This window comes from Triticum dicoccoides, chromosome 3B, assembly GCF_002162155.2.
Source record: "Triticum dicoccoides isolate Atlit2015 ecotype Zavitan chromosome 3B, WEW_v2.0, whole genome shotgun sequence".
Taxonomy (NCBI): Eukaryota; Viridiplantae; Streptophyta; class Magnoliopsida; order Poales; family Poaceae; genus Triticum; species Triticum dicoccoides.
The window spans coordinates 671,564,471-671,587,568 of record NC_041385.1 but is presented as its reverse complement, the minus strand read 5'-3'; positions in this window follow the sequence as shown (position 1 = coordinate 671,587,568).

Sequence of the window (23,098 nt, the reverse complement as noted above, 5' to 3'; positions counted from 1 at the left end):
TGCTTTCCTCTTTCTTTGGGGGTGGCGGAGATTTTTGACGATCGCTACCATTTTGTTTGTGATTTTATTTGACTATTGTTAGGTTTGAAAATTGTAATACGAAACCAAATAAAGTTGCTCATGAGCTTGCTAAGTTGCCTAGATTGCTTGAGAAATCTCCAATTGAAATTGCACCCATCCTCATTGAGGGCGTAACTATTATTTTTGAAGAATAAAATTTGGCATGTTTTGTTTAAAAAAAACACTTTCCTCTTTCGTCTTCCATCTGGTTCCAGCAAAATTACAACATGTGGATAGCCACCATGGATTTGTGGAATGATGCTTCGTCCCATACTCTTTCCTAACAATCGAACCCTTAATCGTAAAAAATCTCCATTTGTTCGGTTGGGAGAAGAGAGAAGAGAGAGGGGGGCCATGCATGCGGTGTGTGCGGGGGAAGGGGGGGGGGGAGGAGAGATAAGAGAGCGAGAGGGAGAAAAGAGAGGCTGACCACACGGTTGCTTTTTTTGGTCAAGTGGATGTGTGAACTCCCGCATAGCTCCCCCCAAGTTGTTTCCCGTTTGGGGAAAACGGACGCCCGGACCGTTCTGCTGACTGATAGGGGTCCCCATTGGATGACAAAAATTGGCATATACTGAGCTTTGAGGGTCTCCTTTGGAGATGCCCTTACTAGTCTCTTATCACTCAATATCTATCCGGAAAACCTTCATGAATCCACCCCTTTGTATCCACCATCTCCCGCTTATTTTTGAGATCAATTCATGACACCATGAGCTCGTCGTACATGGAGTGAAGCGGGAACTCCCGAGGGCGCGGGAAGGGATGTCTGGTCTTTGGCAAGCTCCTAGTGGGATGACTCGAGCTTGACTTGCATAGATGAGACGATGACATGACCAACAATGGCTTCACCTCTCATTTGCGGGCTAAGGAGGCACGCCTGCTGTTAGGGCATGTCTCTCTCTAAGTAGTTTTGGTGATTGATGACAATGCTTTTGCGGACTAATCGTGTGCATTGAGTTTTTTAGAGATTCATTCATTGGCACGAGACGATTCTTTCCCCTCGGAGCTTTAAGTGAAGACGGTGTAGTCTCTTTCGTTTTGGTTTTGGTGGACTTGAGTCGTAGGAGACACTGTTTTATCAAGAGGGGGTCCGCATTGGAAAGGCTAGGGTGGAATCAACACGTACACTTCCTTTTTGCACCCCAGCTCCTTTCCTCTCCTTGGAGTTTGTCGTTTCCACGGAAGTAGGGATTGTGAGGAGATAGCGGTAGTACCGCCGCCAGCGCGGTAGTACCGCCCATGGTCCTCAAGCGGCAGTACAGTTGTCCCATAGCGGTAGTACCGCTTGTGTGCATTGGCGGCAATACTGTCTTGGTTCGGCGCCACTACCGTCTCGATTCAAGGATGTCTTTTCTCGTGTCGGGTTGTGCGGCAGTAGTAGCAGCAGTAGCAACGGTAGTACCGCCCGTGAGCGGTAGTACCACGCTACTAGTGCCGCCCAAACCCTCCTCTCTATCGTTCTCCCTCTTATGCCTCTACTCTCAGTCTCCACGGTAGTACCACTGGTGGTCGTGGTAGTACCGCTGCTACCAGCAGTAGTACCGCCCACTGAGCAGTAGTACCGCTCTGTGCAGGCTGAAGAGGGGGTAACGGTTGGATTGGTTCCCCCACTATAAAAGGAGGTCTTATTTTCCAAGTTGACCTACCTCTTTTTTCCCCAAGCTCCATTGCTGCTCCAAAGCTCATTTTCGCCCGATCTCTCTCCCTAGCCAATCAAACTTGTTGATTTTCTAGGGATTGGTTGAGAAGGCCCGGATCTACACTTCCATCAAGAGAAATTTGATTCACCCCACTAATCCCTTGCGGATCTTGTTACTCTTGGGTGTTTGAGCACGCTAGACGGTTGAGGTCACCTCGAAGCCAGATTCCATTGTGGTGAAGCTCTGTGGTATCGTTGGGAGCCTCCAATCAAGTTGTGGAGATTTCCCCAATCTTGTTTGTAAAGGTTCGGTCGCCGCCTTCAAGGGCACCACTAGTGGAATCACGACATATCGCATTGTGTGAGGGCGTGAGGAGAATACGGTGGCCCTAGTGGCTTCTTGGGGAGCATTGTGCCTTCACACCGCTCCAACGGAGACGTACTTCCCCCAAAGGGAAGGAACTTCGGTAACACATCCTCGTCTCCACCGGCTCCACTTGTGGTTATCTCTTCCCTTTACTTTGTGCAAGTCTATATTGTGTTGTTTCATTTGCTTGCACTTGTTGTTGTGGTTGTTTGCATCATATAGGTTGTTCACCTAGTTGCACATCTAGTCAACTTATTTGTTGTTAAACCTAATTTGTGAAGAAAAGCTAAAAATTGGTTGTTGCCTATTCACCCCCCTCTAGTCAACCATATCGATCCTTTCAATTTGTATCAGAGCCTCGTCTCTTTATTAAGGGTTTCACCACCCGAAGAGTATGGTTGACACCATGGAGGAAGTGCCCGAGGCCGTGGAGTTGACTTCGATCACTCGAGATGACCTAATTGAAGCTATGGCTTCACTTAAGACGTCTATGACGGCCGAAGTCAAGTCCATGCTTAAAGAATTGCTTGAGTGGATGAAATCCACTCCCGACCCCATTAAACCCACGACATTGGAGTCGGAGGCCAATTCCGCCAAGGAAGCGGCTAAAGATACTCATGTTCCTTCCCCTCATGACAAGAATGGGACGGGAACCTTTGCCCCGGTTCCCCCTCCCCGGTCTATGGAGGACCGGTCCCTACCGCTCGCATTAATATTCATGGCCCTCCTCCCAAGCTTGTTAAGGGTGATTTTTCTAATTGGATCTTTCGTATTAAGTCTCATTTGAATCATTGTTCAACTAACCTTTGGAGAATTATTGAGCAAGGTTTCTACCTCACGATCCAAACAACTTCACCCCAAGAGAAGAAGTGGACAATCAATACAATAACTCCGCTTTGTTCATCCTTCAAGAAACGGTCCCTCCCGAAGACATAGCACACCTACACCCATTCACTCGTGCAAAGGATTGTTGGGAGAACATTGTTTCAATGTACAAGGGGAGCTCAAGCATTCAACGGTCCAACTTTGAAGTGGTCCTTGATGAGGCCGATGAATTTGTGATGCTTGAAGATGAGGATCCGCATGATCTTTACCGAAGGGTGACTACTCTTGCGGTTGCCCTCCAAGACCATGGAAGTAAGGATACGTATGACACTTGGATCAAGCGCAAGTTCCTCAAGGCCATCATGCCCTTCAACAAGGCCATGTCTTCTATCATTCGTAAAAGGCCGGACTTTCACTCCTTAACCTCAAGTGAAGTGTTGGATGAGTTTATTGCCATGAACATCATGAACAAGACCGCCGACAATGCTCTTTCTCGGGTCCGGTAAAAGAAAAGCACTCAATTCCTTGCTTTGAAGGCAAAGGCAATCTCGGAAGAAGAAGAAGAAGAAGAGTGTGGCCCCGAGGACACCAAGTATTCTTACCATGAGCATATGGCTCTCGCGTCAAGGCAATTTTGGAGCAACAAGAGGAACTCAAGGCCCATCTTCACCAATAACAACTCAAGTGGGTCAAAGAGCAAGCAATGTGTAAGAACTTGTTACAATTGTGGCAATGTGAGTCACTTTGTGGTGGATTGCCCCTACGAGAAGAGGGAAGACAATGGTGGCAAACTCATTCAGAAGGATAAAGCCAAGTCTTTCCCTAGCAAGAACAACTTCACTAAAAAGCCTCCTCCAAAGGGATTGGTGGCACAAGAAGAGTACGCCTCCGATGATGATGAGGAAGATACAAGTGGAGAAGGAATGGCAACAACAAACATTGCTATTGCTACATCTTCTCCCTCCAAGGTGTCTCTCTTTGGCGCCCCCAATAAAAACACCATTGCCAAGTGTCTCATGGCCAAAGGTATCAACAAGGTAACTCCTAACATCAAAACCACCACCATTGCTACTCCTTCATTGTTAGATTGTGTTGATGATAGTGAGGTGGAGAAAGTTGATGAGAATGAGTTCACTAAGTTTGTAAACAAGCTCAAGGATGAGACCAAGAAGCACTTTGTTGCTCTCTTGGAACAACTTGGTGAGGCCAATGATATCATTGTGTCTCATGAGGATACTACCTCTAAGTTGGAGGAGCATAGTCGTGACTATGCCGATGATATTGCGGATATTTCCATTGCTCTAAAGGAAGAACAAGATCTTCGTTTAACTCTTGAGGAGTCACACAACGTTGATCATGCCAAATTGCAAAAAGATCTTGATCATGCTATTGTTCATACTCGTGTGCTTAAATCCGAGAAAGCCGAACTTGGGGTTGGCCATGCTAGAATCAAGGAAGAGTTTGATATACTTGACAAGGCTCACAAGGCCTTGAAGGGCGTTCATGCTTCTCTCAAAGAGTCTCATGATCAACTCCAAGTGAAGCTAACCAAAGAGATTTCCATGTGTCCTCCTTTCGTTCTAATTGATAATGCCCATGCTACTAACCCGTGTTGTGAGCATGTGCATCTTGTGGAGGAAAATGCTAAGTTGAAAGAGCAACTTGAGAAGGGCCTTGTAACTTGCATACAAGGAGAGAAGAACCTCTACGACCTTTGGAGCAATCAAAAGGAAGTTGTAGCAAAGGAAGGACTTGGATTTGCACCCAAGTCAAAGAAGAAGAATGATAACCCACAAGTATAGGGGATCGCAACAGTTTTCAAGGGTAGAGTATTCAACCCAAATTTATTGATTCGACACAAGGGGAGCCAAAGAATATTCTCAAGTATTAGCAGCTAAGTTGTCAATTCAACCACACCTGAAAGACTTAATATCTGCAGCAAAGTATTTAGTAGCAAAGTAGTATGGAGGTAACGGTAATAGTGGCAAAAGTAACAGTAGTAGTTTTGTAGCAATCATAATAGTGGCAACGGAGAAGTAACTAAGAAAAGATCAAGATGTGAAAATCTCGTAGGCAATGGATCAATGATGGATAATTATGTCGGATGCAATTCATCATGCAATAGTTATAACATAGGGTGACATAGAACACGCTCCAGTTCATCAATGTAATGTAGGCATGTATTCTGAATATAGTCATACGTGCTTATGGAAAAGAACTTGCATGCACTACAAAAAAATACACTTCCATGATGATACGCGTTTGTCACAGTAGGTCGCGTTTTTTGTCATGCATGTACATCCATGACGATTTTATGATAGAATCAAGATAGTCATACCTGTGCTGTCGTAGAAGTGTTCCATGACATTACCAAAATTATCATCACAGAAGTGTCCACTTTCATGATGATAAATCGCGCATCACAGAAGTGCTTTCGTCAAGGGTGACCGACATGTGGCATCCACCGTACCAGAACGCCGTTAAGCTATCGGGTCGGATTTTGGATCCGATAACCCGTTAACAGCCCCGACCAATGGGAAATTTCCATGTGTAAAATTCCGATTGGCCGAAGGGAACACCTGTCAGCTCGTCAATGGGCCAGATGTCGCCCGTCCATTGGAGGAGACATGCCTATGATACGTCGACACGTGGCTGGGCCCAACAGAGGCCCATATAGGTTAAAAAGGCCGGCCCAGTCAAAGGCCCGTAGAACTTAATCAGGTACTAGTGGGCCATCCCAATAACGACCTGCTTAATAAAGGCCCATTTACGGCCCGAAGCCAGATCTGGCCCATTAATTGTTTGCCCAATATTTGGGTCCATTTACCACCCGAAGCCAGATCTGGCCCGTTAATTGTTCGCCCAATATTTGGGCCCATTTGCGGCCCGAAGCCAAATCTGGCCCGTTAATTGTTCGCCGAATATTTGGGCCCAACTACAGCCCAGTGACTTTCGGCCTGTTAGAGGCCTGATGTAGACATGGGCCCATTTCAGCCTGGTGTGACTTTCGGCCTGGGAATGGCCGTGCAGCCCATGGGCCACATATGGTCCGACGGGACATCGGTCCCACTAACGGCCCGTGCTAAAGGTGGCAACAGTTAAGCCCAACGTGACTTTGGGCATGTTAAAGGCCTGTCGCGTAATTCGGCCCGTTGATGCCTGTACTAAGCTTTCGGCCTCTTAAAGGCCCATGATATCAGTGGGCCAACTAAGGCCCGAGATATGTTTCAGCCTGGTAACGGCCCGTGAGCTAACTGGGCCCAAAACGGCTCGGTCTACATTTTGGCCTGCTGAAGGCCCGTCGACAACTAGTGAAAATTGAGGCCCAACATGCATTTTGGCCTGCTAAAGGCCCATGGTTTCATCTCGGTCGTAACAGGCTGATACATCTCCAACGTATCTATAATTTTTTATTGTTCCATGCTATTATATTACCCCTTTTGGATGTTTATGGGCTTTATTCTACACATTTATATCATTTTTGGACTAACCTATTAACCGGAGGCCAAGCCCGTATTGCTATTTTTTTGCCTATTTCAGTATTTCGAAGAAAAGGAATATCAAACGGAGTCCAAACAGAATGAAACCTTCGGGAGCGTTATTTTTGGAACAAATCTGGTCCGGAGAGCCTGGAGTGCAAGTCAAGAAAGCTCCGAGGGCCCCACGAGATAGGAGGGCGTGCCCCCCTGTAGGGCGCGCCCCCTGTCTCGTGGGCCCCTCGGGCGTCCACCGACGTACTTCTTCCTCCTATACATACCTACGGACCCCGAAAACATCCAGGAGCACCACGAAACACAAATTCCACCGCCATAACCTTCTGTATCCGCGAGATCCCATCTTGGAGCCTTCGTCGGCACTCTGCCAGAGGGGGAATCGACCATGGAGGGCTTCTACATCAACACCATAGCCTCTCCGATGAGTTGTGAGTAGTTTACCACAGACCTACGGGTCCATAGTTATTAGCTAGATGGCTTATTCTCTCTTTTTGGATCTCAATACAATGTTCTCCCCCTCTCTTGTGGAGATCTATTCGATGTAATCTCTTTTTGCGGTGTGTTTGTTGAGATCCGATGAATTGTGGTTTATGATCAAGTTTATCTATGAATAATATTTGAATCTTCTCTGAATTCTTTTATGTATGATTGAGTTATCTTTGCAAGTCTCTTCGAATTATCAGTTTGGTTTGGCCTACTAGATTGATCTTTCTTGCCATGGGAGAAGTGTTTAGCTTTGGGTTCAATCTTGCGGTGATCTTACCGAGTGACAGAAAGGGTTGCAAGACATGTATTGTATTGTTGCCATCGAGGATAACAAGATGGGGTTTATATCATATTGCATGTGTTTATCCCTCTACATCATGTCATCTTGCTTAAGGCGTTACTCTTTTCTTATGAACTAAATACTCTAGATGCAGGTAGGAGTCGGTCGATGTGTGGAGTAATAGTAGTAGATGCAGGCAGGAGTCGGTCTACTTGTTATGGACGTGATGCCTATATACATGATCATGCCTAGATAATCTCATAACTACGCGCTTTTATATCAATTGCTCGACAGTAATTTGTTCACCCACCGTAATACTTATGCTATCTCGAGAGAAGCCTCTAGTGAAACCTATGGCCCCTGGGTCTATCTCTTATTATATTTGCTTTCAATCTACTTTTATTTTCATCTTTACTTTTTGCATCTATATTACAAAATACCAAAAATGTATTATTATCTCTCTATCAGATCTCACTTTCGTAAGTGGCCGTGAAGGGATTGACAACCCCTTTATTGCGTTGGTTGCGAGTTCTCCGTTTCTTTGTGTAGGTGTGTGGGACTTTTGAGGAGCCTCCTACTGGATTGATACCTTGGTTCTCAAAACTGAGGGAAATACTTACGCTACACTTGCTGCATCACCCTCTCCTCTTCGGGGAAAACCAACGCTAGCTCAAGACGTAGCAAGAAGGATTTCTGGCGTCGTTGTCGGTGAGGTCTTCGCTCAAGTCAAGACATACCAAGTACCCATCACAAATCCATCTCCCTCGCATTTAAATTATTTGCCTCTCGTTTCCTCTCCCCCCACTTTACCGTTGCCGTTTTATTCGCCCTCTCTTTCCCAGTCTCCTCCTCTATTTTCGCTTGCCTTTTTCCATAGTCCGTGTGTTTGCTCGTTTGCTCCGTCATTATGGCTAGTCTTCCTATCCTCGTCATTACTCCTGATCATAAAATCCTCAATTTTAAACAAAGGGAGGGAGAAAATTTAAAAGATGCTTGGCATAGAATTTGCAATGCTCAAAATAGATCTACTAGGAAGCTTTCCACTTCCGTTCTTCTCCGCAATTTTTATGTAGGCATCACTCCTTGGAATAGATGTGTTCTTGATACTGTCGTCGGAGGTGATTTCTTGAGTAGCCATACGTTTGATGCTTATAATGCTATGTTAGATTTGTTTGGCTCACCACCTCTTTTGGTCAATGGAACTGTTTTAAGCTTAAAACACGTTATGCAACGGCTTGATATTATTGAAAACAAAATTGCCACTATTGAGTTGGTTGAAAATTTGGATAAAAAGATTCATAATCTTATCACTCAATATGAATCTAGGGTTGGAGTCACTTTGAAAAATCTTAAAGAGAAAGAACCTATAGTTAAAGAAAAAATAGATCTTGATTCTGCTAGAATTGGTAAGCTTGAGGATATAATTACCAACTTAGGTTCGACGTTTTATCCCATAAAAAACACTTCAAAAACCCCCTACAAAAACCACCAAGTTTATTTATGTTCCTAAAAATAAGGGTGAAACTTCTAGTAAGGAAGACGCGGACCTCAAGACCATAAGTGTTCATCCCAATTGTCTTTCTATCGTTAAGGAACCTTTTGCTACAAACGAATTTCTTGAATTTTTTCCCAAAGGTTTAATCATTGCTGAAAAGGGAGACCTCCTAAAGATTATAAGTGCTCCATTGAGGAATCTAGTGCCAAAGATGGCACTAGTTAAATCTATCTTCGCTTTTATGCCTAGCTAGGGGCGTTAAACGATAGCGCTAGTTGGGAGGCAACCCAATTTTTCTTTATGTTTTTTTGTTTTTGCTCATGTTTAGGAATAAATAATGCATCTACTCTCTGTTTAGATGTGTTTTTATCTTTTAATTAGTGTTGGTGCCAAGTAGAACCTATAGGATAACCTACGATGATAGTTGATTTGATTCTGCTGAAAAACAGAAACTTTGTGCGCACGAAATAATTTTGTTAAATCACAGGAACGTGCTTTTGTGTTGATTCTTTTTGTTGCTGTTCAATAGACAAATTATCCACGACTTCCTATTTTGGTAGGATTTTTAGAGTTCCAGAAGTTTGTATTAGTTACAGATTGCTACAGACTGTTCTGTTTTTGACAGATTCTGTTTTTCGTGTGTTGTTTGCTTATTTCAATGCATCTATGGCTAGTAAATTAGTTTATGAACCATAAAGAAGTTGGAATACAGTATGTTTAACACCAAAATAAGTAAAGAATAAGTTCATTGCAGTACGTTATGTGGTGGTTTTGTTTTCTTTCACTAACAGAGCTTATAAGATTTCCTGTTGAGTTTTGTGTTGTGAAGTTTTCAAGTTTTGGGTAAAGCTTTTATGGACTATGGAATAAAGGGTGGCAAGAGCCTAAGCTTGGGGATGCCCATGGCACCCCAAGATATTCAAGTTTAGCCAAAATCTTAAGCTTGGGGATGCCCCGGAAAGGCATCCCCTCTTTCGTCTTTGTTCATTGGTAACTTTACTTGGAGCTATATTTTTATTCACCACATGATATGTGTTTTGCTTGGAGCGTCGTGTATTATATTAGTCTTTGCTTGTTAGTTTACCACAATCATCCTTGCTATACACACCTTTTGGGAGAAGCCTATTTGATTAGAATTTGCTAGAACACTCTATGTGCTTCACTTATATATTTTGAGCTTGATAGTTTTTGCTCTAGTGCTTCGCTTATATCTTTTAGAGCACGATGGTGTCTTAATTTTGAAGAAATTGCTAGTCTCTCATGCTTCACTTATATTATTTTGAGAGTCTCTTAGAACAGCATGGTATTTGCTATTGTCACAAGGTTGGTCCTATAATGATGAGCATCCAAGTTGGGTATAATAAAAACTATCATAGGAAGTGAATTGGATGCTATGATCAACTTGATACTTGGTAATTGTTTTGAGATATGGAGGTAGTAATATTAGAGTCATGCTAGTTGGGGTGATTATGAAAAATACCTGTGTTAAGGGTTGTGATTCCTGTAGCATGCACGTATGGTGAACCGCTTTGTGATGAAGTTGGAGCACAATTTTATTTATTGATTGTCTTCCTTATGAGTGGCGGTCGGGGACGAGCGATGGTCTTTTCCTACCAATCTATCCCCCTAGGAGCATGCACGTAGTGCTTTGGTTTTTGATGACTTCTAAATTTTGCAATAAGTATATGAGTTCTTTTGACTAATGTTGAGTCCATGGATTATACGCACCCTTTCACCCTTCCACCATTGGTAGCCTCTCTTGTGCCGTGCAATTTTCGCCGATACCATACACCCACCATACTCCTTCCTCAAAACAGCCACCATACCTACCTATTATGGCATTTCCATAGCCATTCCGAGATATATTGCCATGCAACTTTCCACCATTTCGTTCTTATGACACACATTACTTTTGTCATATTGCTCTTTGCATGATCATGTAGTTGACATCGTATTTGTGGCAAGGCCACCTTCATAATTTTCATACATGTCGCTCTTGAGTCATTGCATATCCCGGTACACCGCTGGAGGCATTCATATAGAGTTCTAGCTTTGAGTTGTAAATCCATAAAAGTGTGATGATCTTCATTATTAGAGCATTGTCCTCGTGAGGAAAGGATGATGAAGGCTATGATTCCCCCACAAGTCGGGATGAGACTTCGGACTTTACAAAAAGAAAAAAAGAAAAAAAACAGAAAGGCCAAAAAGAAAAAAAAAGAAAAAAAAGAAGGCCAAAGAAAAAAAAGAGAAAAAAAGAAGAGAAAAAGAAAAAGAAAAAAATGAGAGAAAAAGAGAGAAGGGACAATGCTACTATCTCTTTTTCCACACTTGTGCTTCAAAATAGCACCATGATCTTCATGATAGAGAGTCTCATATGTGTCACTTTCATATACTAGTGGGAATTTTTCATTATAGAACTTGGCTTGTATATTCCAATGATGGGCTTCCTCAAAAGTGCCCTAGGTCTTCGTGAGCAAGCGAGTTGGATGCACACCCACTTAGTTTCTTTTGTTGAGCTTTCATATATTTATAGCTCTAGTGCATCTATTGCATGGCAATCCCTACTCACTCACATTGATATCTATTAATGGGCATCTCCATAGTTCGTTGATATGCCTAGTTGATGTGAGACTATCTTCTCCTTTTTGTCTTCTCCACAACCACCATTCTAATCCACATATAGTGCTATGTCCATGGCTCACGCTCATATATTGTGTGAAAGTTGAAAGAGTTTGAGATTATTAAAGTATGAAACAATTGCTTGGCTTGTCATTGGGGTTGTGCATGATTAAATACTTTGTGTAATGAAGATAGAGCAACAGCCAGACTATATGATTTTGTAGGGATAACTTTCTTTAGCCATGTTATTTTGAGAAGACATGATTACTTTGATTAGTATGCTTGAAGTATTACTATTTCTTATGTCAATATGAACTTTTATTTTATATTCATTTGGATCTGAACATTCATGCCACAATGAAGAAAACTACATTATGAATTATGCTAGGTAGCATTCCACATCAAAAATTCTCTTTTTATCATTACCTACTCGAGGACGAGTAGGAATTAAGCTTGGGGATGCTTGATACGTCTCCAATGTATCTATAATTTTTGATTGTTCCATGCTATTATATTACCCCTTTTGGATGTTTATGGGCTTTATTCTACACATTTATATCATTTTTGGGACTAACCTACTAACCAGAGGCCCAGCCCGTATTGCTATTTTTTTGCCTATTTCAGTATTTCAAAGAAAAGGAATATCAAACGGAGTCCAAACGGAATGAAACCTTCGGGAGCGTTATTTTTGGAACAAATCTGATCCGGAGAGCCTGGAGTGCAAGTCAAGAAAGCTCCGAGGGCCCCACGAGATAGGAGGGCACCCCCCCTGTAGGGCGCGCCCCCATGTCTCGTGGGCCCCTCGGGCGTCCACCGACGTACTTCTTCCTCCTATATATACCTACGGACCCCGAAAACATCTAGGAGCACCACGAAACACAATTTCCACTGCCGTAACCTTTTGTATCCACGAGATCCCATCTTGGAGCCTTCGCCGGCACTCTGCCGGAGGGGGAATCGACCATGGAGGGCTTCTACATCAACACCATAGCCTCTCCGATGAGTTGTGAGTAGTTTACCACAGACCTACGGGTCCATAGTATTAGCTAGATGACTTCTTCTCTCTTTTTGGATCTCAATACAATGTTCTCCCCCTCTCTTGTGAAGATCTATTCGATGTAATCTCTTTTTGCGATGTGTTTGTCGAGATCCGATGAATTGTGGGTTTATGATCAAGTTTATCTATGAATAATATTTGAATCTTCTCTGAATTCTTTTATGTACGATTGAGTTACCTTTGCAAGTCTCTTCGAATTATCAGTTTGGTTTGGCCTACTAGATTGATCTTTCTTGCCATGGGAGAAGTGTTTAGCTTTGGGTTCAATCTTGCGGTGATCTTACCCAGTGACAAAAAGGGTTGCAAGACACGTATTGTATTGTTGCCATCGAGGATAACAAGATGGGGTTTATGTCATATTGCATGTGTTTATCCCTCTACATCATGTCATCTTGCTTAAGGCCTTACTCTGTTCTTATGAACTTAATACTCTAGATGCAGGCAGGAGTCGGTCGATGTGTGGAGTAATAGTAGTAGATGCAGGCAGGAGTCGGTCTACTTGTTATGGACGTGATGCCTATATACATGATCATGTCTAGATAATCTCATAACTACGCGCTTTTATATCAATTGCTCGACAGTAATTTGTTCACGCACCGTAATACTTATGCTATCTCGAGAGAAGCCTCTAGTGAAATCTATGGCCCCCGGGTCTATTTCTTATCATATTTGCTTTCAATCTACTTTTATTTGCATCTTTACTTTTTGCATCTATATTACAAAATACCAAAAATATATTATTATCTCTCTATCAGATCTCACTTTCGTAAGTGGCCGTGAAGGGATTGACAACCCCTTTATTGCGTTGATTGCGAGTTCTCAGTTTGTTTGTGTAGGTGCATGGGACTTTTGAGGAGCCTCCTACTGGATTGATATCTTGGGTTCTCAAAACTGAGGGAAATACTTACGCTACACTTGCTGCATCACCCTCTCCTCTTCGAGGAAAACCAACGCTAGCTCAAGAAGTAGCACAGGCCAGTACAATATTCAGCCTGTTAATGGGCCAACGCTACCTGGGCCAAACTAAGCGTTGGGTCGACAAAAAGCCCAACTAAAATATAGGCCGGTGTAAGTTTGGGCCTGGCGCAATGTGTGAAGGCCCCAATCATTCGGGCCCAAGAAAGACGCAGGCCGGCCCAATTGTGGCCCGCTAAAAATCTGGCCTGTTAGAGTCGAATGTTTCGGCCCGGTCGACTACATCTGATTTTTTTTAGATAGCGAATGATGGCAGTAACTAGTAGGAATTAAGAACAAACCTACTCTATACAATAAAGAAATTACGGCATAGTAACTAAGAATAAACCTACACTATACAATAAAGGATTTAAGGTATATTACATCCACTGGGCATCGAAGTTTGCCACCAGTGATCATAAAGCGCAATGAAGAAGCAGATTACAAAAACTGGGCACCACTGCAGCGTAACAAAATAATACTGAACCAAGACCACTTCCAAGACAGATCAAGAAAGGTTAGCCTTGCGGGGGAACTGCTGCGCAAGCTGCTGAGCAAGGTTGTGAGACTGGCCTAGCATGTTGATCATAGCTTCCAGGTGTAGCTGTTTAGCGATGAGGTTCTCATTGGTGTTCTCCGCAATCTTTCTTAGAGATAGGACTTCAAGTCGAAGTTGAGTTGCATAATGCCTTTCTGCTAGAACTTGGGACTGAAGAAGTCGAACTGATTTAGACAACGAATTCTGTGAGCTTGTCTGACTGTTAGTCTCAAGTAACTTGAACACTGCATCAAGACAAGACTTTGGGGTTGTCTCGCTATCTTCAAGATGTTTTGCCTTCTTTGCTGCAATATATGTTGGGTTTGTCTCACAGCCTTCAGCAGACTTGTGCATGCCATCAGGCATATCACCCTGAAATAAAGCAGAGAGATGACAGGTTTTGCACGTGTATAAACAAAGATGATAACTGTTCTGTTAATTCTATCCAATTTCAAATTAGAAAATAAAGAGTAATTTAAAAATATCAATAGCATAATTTGGCATTGTTCATAATGCGGGGAGCTTCACCACACTACTGGATTACCATGTCAACATAACAAGCATAGATGAAGGGCAAAGAAAATCATTGTATCTATTTTGGATAATGTGCATGGCATGTTGTTCATATCATTAGCCACATTAGTAAGATAAAATAGGAGATGACAAGGTGCAAACGTGGGCTGCTTCACCACACACTAGATTATAGATTCACAAAACCAAGCATACATATAGGGAGTATTAAGTATTGTGCATGGTATGAATAAGGAATTTGGTTTTACAAGTAAAACTTAAAACTTACGGTTCTTACGAACATGCATTTTGGTAGAAACAACAAACTAAACAACAGTAAACAATAGGGAGTATGAGCAAATTAAACAGCAGTTGAGGATAAAGGCTTTAGAAGGACTGACTTACATTAACAGTTAACACCGGCTTTATAATGCCCTTCTCCATGTCAAGGGAAGGATACCTCAAGAATTTCAGCACAAAATCTTCTTCATAAGCATTGCCTATACTCTACATTTTGTAGAGAGTAATTATAGATATGATAATACTGGAAGGGATAGAGGATAATGAAGATAAGATGCAAATTGATGCTACATAATCAACTACCAATCCCTGGAAGTACAAGCGTTACAGGACAAAATGTACCGACAAGAGCAATGGGCTACACTTCTGCACTGGCATTGTCTGTGTATTCTACTTGTTGGTAAGATTAAATATAGATCTGATCTTTTTTAGTAAATGGTGGGCGAGGGAGATAAGATGCAGAATGCTACAAAATGAACCAATCCCTCTTCCCATAATACAAGAGTGTTTTGAACACTGATGTACTGTACAAAACGTTCTTATATTATGGGACGGAGGGAGTAGCTGTTAATGTAAGTACAGTGATATACCACGTTCAGTCCTTACAAGCGGACTGCAGAGCTAAACCTCTTCAAAAGCATTGGGTTGATTCTAAATTTGTGTAAGATCCCATATGGATCTTATAATGTCCACCAAATGGACGATTACGAGGCTACCATGTGTAGTGATGCTACATAATCAAACAACTATGAAAGTAAGTATGGTCATATAAGGCAAGAGGTACTCACAAGAGCAATGCAGTGTGCAGTATAGTTGCGAGATTCTGTGGTCCCTTGAGAATGAATGTTCTTCTGCTAACAGTTTTCGTACAAGTGAGACATTAAGGCAAATGCAGAAATGTAGTTCAAATTGTGATGTGATATCATTGACAGTACCTTACGCTGCACGCGAGACCAATGTGTAACAAGATTATTCCAGTCACCGCCGGATAAATGTAGCACCGGAGACTTTATAGAAATTTCATTCAGAGGCTTGCCATCAAAGTGCGCTTGCCTCAGGTAGGAACGATACTTCATCAACGAGTGCTTGAAAAGCGCAACCAACCCTTGCTTGTCATCACAATCCAGTTTGCTCCTCGCCTATTTAAAAGAATGAAATCTTGTGTATTCTGTCAGCAGAAACATATGTAGTAATGACCATGAATAACATTAGTACATTAGTTACGCGTAAGTTGCGGAGGAAGACTGGAAATTGTTCTATGTCTGCGGTATAATCTTTCCATGAAGGAAAGATGCGCACAAAGTTCCTAACAACAACATAAGCTTCGTCTTCTAAACTGGGAAAAAATGGAACAAGGGTCCTATTTGCTGCAATTGGGTCTCTCTCTAGTTCGAAAAGGGATTTGGCAACTGGATTTGGTGTACTCTTTGCTGGAATGGGGGTTTTGCGTCGTACAGCTGGTGCTATGTCAATTGGCATAATCATATTGTTTGCTGTAGTTGGGGTCTGCTGAGTTGGGGCATCAGAAATGACCAGTGTAGTAGGGCTAGAGTCTGCTAGAGTTGGGGTATTTTGTGGGTCAGGTGATATTGCAACTACACCTAATGGGCTATTTGATTTATCAGGTGCCACTACCTTTTCCAAATACTTTGCTTGTGCTCCTCCACGATCAGCAATCGCCCTCTTCCTTTTGAACGTCTGATACACAAGAACAACATTTGAATGGATAAATATGGTATGATGACAGATGGAATATGTACTGAAAATGGATAGGAAGGGCGTATTCACATACACGATGTGTAAACTAAGCTAATGGCAGTTCAACAAAGTAGAAGCAATGCAAAGCATCAGGTGCAAGATATGTGCGAGCAATGTAACCTTGGAAAGTTAGAGCAAGTACCTTGATGGGTGAATAAGATAGGGCATCTTCCTCAGACTCCTCCACTAGGGAGCTACATTGACTTAGGTCTCCCTCTAGCTCAGAATCACTGTTAGGATCATATTCTGAGCATGAATCTGTAGGTGGAGAGCATTTGCATTGCATTGCATCCAGACTTGATTTCAGTCCCTTAATGCCAAGTTTGACAGGCATGGCATTGTTCTGCTTTATTCTTTTCATGCGCGCAAGCTCATAATCATTATGATGCTGTTCAGAATCTGAGATTCATGAAAACATAAAAAGTAGTCAGATTATCTATGGAATGCATTGCAGATTCAACTCGAAGAGTGTCTCCCTATAAACCCCTGCATATGCAAAGTTCACCTCCCCAACCGTGCTGACCAGACCACACACAGAAATACAAACCCCTTATGTCTCTATAACAGGCAGGCACACATTTCAAAACTGAAGCAGGAACATTAGAATCATATGAAATTCGTATTTTAACAAATAAACTAAGCAATTATGAGTGGCGTAATGTTTAGCTTCAAGGGTGGAGTGTTGGTAGTGCGACACAAAGCAAGTAGGTAGATTGTATTCCATGTAAAAGATCGAAACCTATGTAAAAGCTAGAAATGACACTTTCTTTCTATACAATGCAGTGTTCGTTACCCACAGATGATGGAAGAGATCACATAGAGAAATACTATTCACTCATGTCTACGGTTCCAGTATTTAGAAACAGGGTGGTCCACCCTAAAAGAATATTGACAACAAATATGACAAGGCAAGCATAGATGTAGTGAATCAATCATTTACTTGTGAGCTTATTAGGACAAGTATGTAGAATTGTAACTGCAGTAAGAGACCGTCCAAAATCTGAATGAAGAAGTTTGTCTATCACTTATTGTTTGCAACTAATCGACGTGAATAATTGGATATTATATCGAACGAGTAAGAAATACAAGTAAAATTGTCAAAAAACCTGGCTTGCAGTAGTAATCTGGGTCAATGTCAGTACGACCAACAATCCAAAATGACTAGTTTCTCTTCCGAGGGCCGGAATTTTTAAAACCCTGTGAACTTTAGAGGTACTAAAGATTACCGAAATACATCTGAACCATTAAGTGTAGGTAGCACTGAGCACATAACAAACCCTAATGACAGTCCTGCCTAATGAGTAATGAATCAATTAGAAAATGGGTGATAATGAGTGGCTGCTGAGTGTTGAGGATGTATCTTAGGATAAATCAGGTTGGCTTGGTGGGTGTTGCACGCCTGAGCCCTGAACGGACTGGGAAGGTAGGCACGGCGGCGCGCCCGGGCAGCGGTGACGCTGTTGGGAGAGCGGCTCCTGGCCTCCTGTTAGTCCGGCGTCTCCTCCTAGTGTCATGCCGTCCGGGGACGGCAAGTCGCCGGCAAGGTAGGCGGCTGGGGGCGAGTAGAGATCGGAAGCGCACAGCAGAACGGAGGGGAATCGGGGCCTGGGACGACCCAAAATCCCAGGGTGGGCCGGCCCACCGTGGGCACCCTGTAGAGATACACACTCGAGCGGAGAACATGCATTTTTGAAACTAATTTAGGAACATTTAGTTGACCAATTAAACAACTCTGTTTTAATAATATCAGATTCGTATTTGAACATCTAAGCTTCTTTAGCTTGATGGGTGGAGCAGTGTTATTATGACACGAAGCACGTATTCTGATCGTATAGTGATCATAAAAGGGGGAAACTCTAAGCATATTTTTTTAGCAAAAGAGGGTTTCCCCTCCAATTTTTATTAAAGAAACCACCACGGAACCAACATGATCAATTAAACCCTAAGCATGATCAATTAAACCGTATTATGGTTGTTCCATGGCAGATTTGAAGCTGCAAACCAGAGAAATGATATTTAGCATCCATTGTTTGCTTCGAACTAAGAACTAAATTCTAAGAGCTGAAAAGAAAGTAGAGTAACCAAGTTAAGATCTATTTTCTGGTTGAGATCAAAAAGTTGAGGAGATATGAAGGGCCACCTCTCTTACGGCGTCGTGTAGGCATCGGGGGTGCGATGGCTGTCGGTGGCATTGAAGCAGATCTGCGACGGTAGACGGGTGCATCGGGGGATAAGTCCCGTTGCGGTGGAAGAGAAGGTCGTGTGAGCGGCCGCGGCAAAGAGGACGATGACGCCGATGAAGCGAGAGGACGCGATGCAAGGCTATTGGTCCGTCGCCATGGATGAGAAACGTCCATCTCTAGCAGTGGGGTCTTGGTAGGCGCTCTGGCATGGTGGAGGACGGTGGAGATGGATGTGGTGGTGGACGGCGGCGATGGATGGGGTGGCGGACGGAGGCTGGTGTGGGGATGGGGTGTTCTAGACGGACGGTGTATGAATGGGAAAATGGAGGGAGGGGTACGGGGAACCATGTTTTTGGGATGCGCCTATCTGAAATATGGGAAAGTTACGAACTTAGCCCCCGTTTAAAATTTGGACGTCTCATCAGTTGGGGATAGGACGCTAATCTCGCATCTCGCCAGTATTTGCCCAGAGCGATTTCGGGCGAGGAGAGGGTTGTTGGCGCCCACGGTGTATGAACGGGGCTGACAGGTAGGGCGGTTGTGTCACGTCTGAGTGAAGTTACAAACCTGCCCCTATTGAAAATATTTGCCTACATCGATTTCGGCCGAGTTGAGTTTGTTTTGCCGCCCACCGTGTATGAATGGGGAATGGAGGGAGAAACAGAGGTCTTTCGGATGAGCTTGAATCAAATGTGTTTTGCCTCCCATGTTTGACGCCCACCATGTCGGAATGGGCTCAGAGGCGGTCATGTCACGTCTAATTGATGTTACTAACCTACCCCTATTTAGAGCAGTGGAAATCGGGCCGATGGATTGTCTGTGTAATGGGTAGACAGTAATTTCCATCTCCCAAACACTTGGCTTCGGGCAACCGACGTGGGAGTGGAAATTTTGCTGCTTCTTTCGAATTTTGGGACAATAAGCATCCACCCTGGCAACTAAATTCGAATCCATTTTGTATTCCTATATGAATCTTTATAAATCATTCTATGTGTTTTTATATATCTTCAAAAGGACGACAAAGATGTATTCCACTGTCATATATGAATATGGTTTACAAATGCCGATACTCAAATTCAGAAACTAGAATCCAGTTTAAGGTGAATTCGAATATTTGGAACACTTCATGTCCAACTCAAATGTCACACGCAGCATAATGTGTACTCCCATTTAGATATGTACACAAGCGATGTATCAAGATTCAAATACCGAGTCAATCAACCAATAATGTACAGAACTAACAGACATATAAACACTTATAGAGTATATGGATCAATAATATCAACTAACATACATAAGCCAGGCCGCTGTACTTTTTTTGGCTACAACATCATCCTTTTTTTAGCCAGCATCTTGGCCCTTTCCGATGCGTGCCACTTATGGTCCATCTATACTACTATTGTTGAATGCACATTCAGCCCGATTGGCATATTTGTAGGTCTGGCACAGCAATCCAAATGAAATGTCTCCGAGTCTTATCAATTAATACAGACTTGTGCTCAAATAAAATTACAAACCAAAAAAAATTATTACATGATCTCCAAAACAAATGGTTTGATTGATTACATGAACAGACAACACAAAGGTTATTCAACTATGGAAAGAACATTTCACCTATGATTTACCAAGTATGAATTTAATTCCATTTTTCCTTTAGGACCTTAACAATCTGGTCAGTCTCAGCTTGCTTCGTTTTGAAATACACCAAATATTTAATGGTTGTCTTGAGTACTGCTTGTGATTGTGCTGTTTGCTTCCTCAACATGTCAACTTCATCTCTAAGTGCAGAAGCAGAATCTCTTTCTACCACTAGCTTAGCCTCTAGAGCATCAGCAATTGGCAATTCATAATGCATGATTGGGCCGGTGCCACTGTTATGGGATGATGCAATGTCCATGGGGACCTCGTTCTTTGATCTTGGGCTAACCTGTTTTGCCATTAAAGTTTCGATTGGATTCAGAAAAGTTGAAGTTAGCAAAACATCTCAACTGGGAGTTATAACAGCAAACCAGTTAAACAAACAAGGAATTAAAGAGTTTCAATTGGATGCTGAAAAGTAGTTATTAACATCATTGTAACCCGCTGTTGCAGCAGCAAAGCAGTTAAACAAACAAGTAGATATTTAAGTTAAGACAAACATGTAATTCTTAACAGTAAGTATCAAACACATAGATAAGCGCATTCTACAATATGATTAACAGGTTGTGCCATTATGTAATCAGTAGCAAACTAAATTAAGCCAAGCAACGTAATTGAACAATTTTGCAATAAGTGGCTAACTAAAATTCCGAGAAGCAGGTAACTGAACTTACGCTAGTTCTTTATACAGGCACACTGCAACTTCTTTTTCGCTTACAAGGTTGTACGAAGGAGTCCATGGAATCAATTGCTTGGATACGCAGTTCCAATACTTCTTTCTTCCCACACTGCATGGGTAAGTCGAATGGTTAATCTGGTAAGATGGTGCGTCCTTGATATGTTATATTAGGACATGTAGTCAGACTAGTTGTAGCCAAACACATCACACTGGCTTTTACTGTATATTTCATGCGATTACTTTTGGCATATCGAGATCTAAGCAATCTACAATAGGATAAAAAGACCGGCATCCTTCACATTATTGGCAAACTCAGTTCATAGAAACAAGCAATTCAACCATTCTGTGGGTAAATCAAAAGCGCCACTAGAATATTTTTCACTATCCAATCATACACGCAAAAAGGGGCGACGCCACCATAGGGGCTGGTATGGGCGGCCACCTCAGGTGGCTGGAAAGTGTGCACCTAGTTTGAGTCGTTCAGGTTGGCCCACGCTAGTTTTGTTAGTCCCAACGCACGAGCAGGCAATGTAAAAAATAAAGAAAAATGTTTTAATTTGGATGGGCCAATAAAATAAGTGCAAGGCAGGCCCTATAGCAGGCTCGCGGCCCAAACGAGCGCCTCCCATATTGATCGACAGGAGGAAAAATCCATATTTATTCGCTCCAGCTCCAGTCTGGTTCGCTCCTAACCTAGCCACCGCTAGACAGACCAACACATCACTTCCTCACGCCCTCGTTGGAGGGCGGTCACTGGGCTTCAAGCAAACGGAAGGACAAGAAGATGAAGATCCAACCCTGGGTGTAGCCTGCGTGGGAGGCAGCGGCGGCAGCACGAGCATGTCATCGAGCTTGCGCAAACGGACAGTCGCAGCTTGCAAGAGTAGCGTGCGCAATGAGCAGGTACATCACATCCCTGATTATATCTAATTCAACTCTTCAATTTCTGGCCAATAGTTAAACCTGACGGTGTTGTAAAACTGCTTGTATGTAGGGAATCTATGAGAAAATGAAACCAATTTCTACTTATTTTATAACTCCCCCAATCAATATTGAACTGACTGAATCTGATGTATCTAATCAAGTTTCCGGTGCAAACATACAAGCTCATGTTGTTCTTGAGCCTGAAGTGTCTAATGAACAGACTGCTAATGAAGGATTTGATGCAAACATTTTACATGCTCCTGGTGATGAACATATAGTGTCTAATGAGGGTTCTAATGCAAGCGTTTTGCAAGCTCATTGAAGGATTTAGTGTCTAATGATGATCTACTATGTTGAGAGAGACAGAGATTTGCAGGCATTGATGACAAGGAAATTATAGTGCATTTTCATAGCTTGAGGAAACGTCGAGGCCATCTACCAGAAAGTCCCCGTATCATGACAACATAGCATAAATACTTTTCTAATCTGTTGTTTGAAACTATTGGCATACTTGTGCAGGATAGATATATTGATATGCAGTTTGCGCACTTGTTATACGTGCAATTACACTTCGATATTTTCAGCTAGAGAACGAATAATTCAAGCAGGTACATACCATGTTTGTAGTCCTTGTACACCATGTTGCATTTTGTGTTTTTTGGTGCTTGCATCATTTAGTGTTTATAATCTGAACTACTTTGGATCATTAGCTAGTTTTCAAAGTGCATGTAGCTTCACATTTCTCAAGTTATGTTGATTCCCGGAGTGCAAGTGCCTTCGTATTTTTAAGTTAAATGTTCGCCCCTGGTAACTTGAATTCGTGGATCAGCCACTACACACAAATCATACACGAATGCCAGTACGAATTAAATGAAATGCAGGGACTTATGCTAGCTCGTTGTACAGGCTCACTGCAGCTCTGCTTGCGCTTGGGATGTTCCATGTACAAGTCCATGTTACCACTTGCTTGGATGTGCAGGCCTTGTGCTCCTTGCATTCCCCTCTGCATTTTTGACACGGTGAATGGTTGATCAAATAAGAGGAATCGACCTTGATGTTGTACCGGAGGACAGATACTTACAAGGTTATACGGGTGTGCAGGATGTGTACCAGATCCCGTAGCGCTGTCATGCTTCGCTAAAAAATGGATTTGCTTGTTTCATATGATATCTCCAGAAGAAATAAGAGTTAAAGTCAGAGTTGCATAGGCGTGTAAGCTAAGAGAGTAGTGAAAGGATATCCAAACATTGTCATAACAGTGCACAAGGGAGTGATGTGTGGATACCTAGTTC